Genomic DNA, 4,742 nt, shown 5'->3' with positions numbered 1-4,742 from the left:
AACGGATCCTCAACTAAAGCATGTTATTGCAGAAGTTCAAAAGGGAATGAACTCTGAGTATAATTGGAAAGGTGGTATTCTGAAATTTGGTACAAGGGTGTGCGTGCCAAATGTAGAGGAATTGAAACAGAGAATTATGATGGAGGCACATGGATCTAAGTATAGTGTTCATCCTGGTTCTACCAAGATGTATCACGATGTTAAGCAGATGTATTGGTGGAATGGTATGAAAAGGGATATAGCAGAATTTGTTGCTAAATGTCCGATATGCCAACAGGTGAAGTTGGAACATCAGAGACCATTTGGATTTTTGCAACAATTACCAATACCAGAATGGAAATGGGAAAGAATAACCATGGATTTTGTCGTTGGATTGCCTAAGTCGCAACATGGTTTTGATTCGATATGGGTTATCGTTGATCGAATGACAAAGTCGGCTCATTTCATTCCGATCAAGGTTACCTATACGGCAGCAAAGTTGGCACAGATTTATATTGACAAAGTGGTCAGTTTACATGGAGTTCCTGTGTCAATTGTGTCAGATCGAGGATCAGTTTTTACATCCCGATTTTGGCAAAGTCTGCAAGAGGCTTTAGGAACGCGTTTAGATTTTAGTACGGCGTTTCATCCCCAAACGGATGGACAGTCTGAAAGGACCATCCAGACTTTGGAGGATATGTTAAGAATGTGTGTTTTAGATTTCGGAGGCCATTGGGATGAGTATCTACCGTTAGTAGAGTTCTCATATAACAATAGTTATCATTCCAGTATTGAGATGGCACCGTATGAGGCGTTGTATGGACGTAAGTGTAGATCTCCAATTTGTTGGGAAGAAGTTGGAGAGAGAAAATTGACAGGAGCTGAAATTGTTCAGATTACGTCTGAGAAAGTTCCGTTGATTAAGCAACGTTTAGAAACTGCATTTAGTCGGCAAAAGAGCTATGCTGATGTGAGGAGAAAGGATATAGAATTTCAAGTCGGAGATTTTGTGTTTCTTAAAATATCACCTATGAAAGCTGTAATCCGATTTGGAAAGAAAGGAAAGCTAGCGCCGAGGTATGCAGGACCTTACGAGGTTATTGAGCGAATAGGAGCGGTAGCTTATAAGTTAGCATTACCGTCTGAGATGTCGCAAGTACATCCTGTGTTTCACGTGTCGATGCTTAGGAAGTATATTCCTGACCCTCATAGACTTATTCAACCTCAGGAGGTTGAGATAGACGAGGAACTATCTTATGAGGAAGAACCCGTAGAAATTGTGGATACCCAGATTAGGAAACTCCGTAGTAAGGAGATACCTATGGTAAAAGTGCTCTGGAGGAGCCGTACAATTGAGGAATGTACGTGGGAAACAGAGGCGGATATGCGGAAACGATATCCCCACTTGTTTGCTCAAGGTAATAGTTTGTTTTGAAATTCGAGGACGAATTTCTTATAAGGAGGGGTGAATGTAATACCCCGTAGAATTATTAGTGTTTATTTTCGCTAGTGTCCGATTTTAATTGATTAGGACCTCGAAAATAGTGAATAAATTCACGTGATGAATTTATAAGGGTAAAAATGTGATTTGCTATGTGTTTGCCTTAAATGTGATTTTTGGCAATTTTACGTGTTAAAAGTGAATTTTGTGATTTTTCACTAAAAACCGTAAAAATAATTATTTTAAATATTTTTAAAGGCCCAAAAATATTTTAACTCAGCCCATATGATGTGATTTAATGTTTTTGAATATTTGGTAAAGTTAAATTTATTTTGCCCCTAGAGTTCGAATTATTTACAAGAATGCCATAACGGCAAACTTGTAAATAATTGAACAACCTAATTAATATCTAGATATTTCCATATGAAGTCTTGGTGCCCAAGTCTTCAATTGTCTTCTTCATTTTCTTGTGGGTGCCGAATACACCATAACCACAAACACCAAGCTTTATTCTTTGATTTTCTCTCAAAACTTTCTTCACGAAAATTGTCGGGAATATTGCGTAGATCGTGTAGGTGTATTTGCATGTTGAATCAAGGTATAATTTCAAGCTCAAAACCTTACTTTTAGTTGCTGATATTGGTTAAGTGTTAGAAACATGCATAGGATGGTTTAAATGTGATGTTTGATGGATAATTAGTTGGTTTTAGTAATTGTTTATATGGGTTTCAGTTTTAAATAATTTTTTCCGTGAAAATTAAATTATTTATTTAAATTTCTGGGCTGATCTATATGTTGAGATTTATATATGCTTTAAAGTGTAATTTTTGTGGATTAAAAATGTTAATTAATTCGGGTGTAAATTTAATTAGTTGGGTTTCAATTTTTAATTGTTTTAAAGCTTAAAAATAGCTTAAAAATGGTAAATAAAGGGATTTTTAATTTCTGGAAATAAATTGGTTCATGTATGAGTTATATTTGTGGTTGATGTTAATTAAATGGTTGATGGTTAATTTTTAGCGGTTTAATAATCGGGTTTAATTTTTAATAACTCTATTCGGCTAAAATTTGATGAAAAAGGGTAAAACTGTCATTTTAATTTCTGGGCAGAAAAATTCATGAAAAATTTCTGGAAATACATATGATAATTATTTATGGAATTTAAGTGATTTAATCGAAGTGTTTTGACGGATTAATAATCGGTTTTGATTATTAATTGATATTTCGGTTTTAATGGCTAAAATAATGAAAAATAAATATTTTAAAATTTTGGGCTGCTGTTTTTACAAGAAAAAAATTAAAAATGTATTTGAAAATGATTTTGGTGAATTTCGGTGTTAAAATGGCTTAAAATGAATTTTTAAGCGTTTTTAGCGTTTTTGAGTTTTCCGGCCAAAACCACCGGAATACGGTGACCGGAGTTTGAGTGAAGGGGATAGAGCATGTTGGCTCAGTCCTAAACTCAGTTGGCAGTAGTTAGTGCCGAAATGTTTTTGGCAGAAAATAAGGGGGGGCCGAGCCCCGGGTCAAAAATATTTTACGGAAAAATATTTTTGGTTATTTTGAATTGTGATATGTTTGATGAGATTTTCTAAAAGTGTGTTTTTAGAAAATTATGTGAATTGAATATGTGTTAGAATTATATGGAGTTATAATTCTATGTTTATTTATGGAATTAAATAAACTACGTGGTGTATCGTATAGAAATACGATGACGCGGAAATAGATAGTCAGAATCAAATTTGGTTTGTGATTATGTGGTTATATGGTTGAGTCGGTCTAGAGTTTATCCTAGAATTTAGAGTTATTACATTTATTAATGTTTAATCTCTAAATTAGATCCAGCGAGTTTTGTCGCGGAAACCGGCGAGCAAAGGTTTTGAATATTCGACGGGTGGTATTTTTATATTTGGAATAAGCGAGTACTGTGAGTGTGTTTACAACTTATACTGCTAAATATTAGTATTAAAAATATTTGCGAACTGCTTTACATGATTTGCAAATGCTTTATTTTATTTTGAATTTAAATCGCATGAACTATTCATAGTGTTGAAACCGATTTAGATTCATTGAAACGTGCTTACTATTGGGCGGCAATAGTGCTGTGTGATCACCAGTATTGCATTTAGAATGGGTTGCATGTGAATGTGCTGTGTGAATCCTGGCGACGGCCTGGAAAGTCAGGCGACGGCCTAGACTCTGTGTGAACAGATCTTCAGAGGCAACGGAATATAGACGACCAAAGGCAGTAAAGAGAAACTGCCGAGATCTGAGAGGTTGAACCTTTAAAAAAGTGAAATGGCGACGGTATATATGTACTGCCGAAATCTGTTGTATGGTGAAAGAGTCTAAAGACCTTCACATACGTAAAAGATGAATGATCAGATTTGACAGGCTAGAGTACAAAAAGAAATGAATAAATACGGCCATGAAAAGGTTAACCCGAATATGATGAAATGATGTGGAATATTTATGTTTCCTGTTTTGAAAGCATATAGGAACATGAATCATGGTTTAGGGTTTCATATGAATCGGTAATCTGGAATGCATTGCTTTCATATTAATGTTTATTAGTACATGTTGTACGCATTCACCAGTTTTTATAACTGACCCCGTTGAATTTAATATTTTTACAGGCGAGTAGTTTGACGTGTGGATTTCCAATTTCTTGTTCCGGAAATCCCTGGATTGAATAAGTGAGAATGACTTTCCTTTATGTGTCTAGAGTTGCAGTAGCTAGAATAATGAACGGTGATACCTTAGTAGTCGTTGGACTTATTTATGCTTTATATTTTATAACGCTAAACTCTGATAATGTGTAATATGTGAATGCTGTGCGAAAGTCCGGGCGACTGCACTTGAATAAAATGCGGCGAACGCATCTGCATAGTGAAATGCAGTTAAGTCCATTAGAGAAATGGCATGCATAGTGAAATGCAGTAATTACCATAGTAAGATGGTATGCATAATGAGATGCATTATAAACCATAGAGAAATGGTTTTGAAACTAAAATGCAATAATTAAAGAGAAAAATTATGTGCATGTTTTAAATGGTAATTTTTAATAGAACGTTTTAAACTGCGATTTTAAAATGTTCGAAAATGATTTGAATTCCGCGAAAATTTTTAAGTGATTTTAATGTATTTTTAAGGCTTGCTACGGGTTTCGGAGCAACCACTCCCATTCCCTAGCGCCGGTCTCGATGCCGAGAATCGGGTCGTGACACATAGATATTTTCTAACTATTGTTGATGACAAAAGTAGATACACTTGGTTATATTTGCTAAAAACCAAATCAGAAGCTAGAACTTTGATTCAAAAT

The 4,742-nt window shown here is 34.9% G+C and overlaps 1 long non-coding RNA gene across 2 annotated transcripts; it reads left to right on the top strand.

Moving 5' to 3' along the window:
• Positions 1–1,856: 1,856 nt before the first annotated feature.
• Positions 1,857–4,330, top strand: LOC126679960 (uncharacterized). 2 transcript variants are annotated; one of them, XR_007641013.2, is made up of 3 exons: positions 1,865–2,018; positions 3,260–3,347; positions 4,057–4,330. It is a non-coding gene; the product is annotated as an uncharacterized LOC126679960 (long non-coding RNA). The 2 variants fall into 2 exon arrangements; XR_008790763.1 differs by lacking the exon at positions 4,057–4,330 and having other exon boundaries at positions 1,857–2,018; positions 3,260–3,410.
• Positions 4,331–4,742: the final 412 nt, after the last annotated feature.

This window comes from Mercurialis annua, linkage group LG5 (genome assembly GCF_937616625.2).
Source record: "Mercurialis annua linkage group LG5, ddMerAnnu1.2, whole genome shotgun sequence".
NCBI classification, from domain to species: Eukaryota; Viridiplantae; Streptophyta; class Magnoliopsida; order Malpighiales; family Euphorbiaceae; genus Mercurialis; species Mercurialis annua.
The sequence above is the reverse complement of the archived record's forward strand: the minus strand, read 5'-3'. Positions and strand labels throughout refer to the sequence as shown.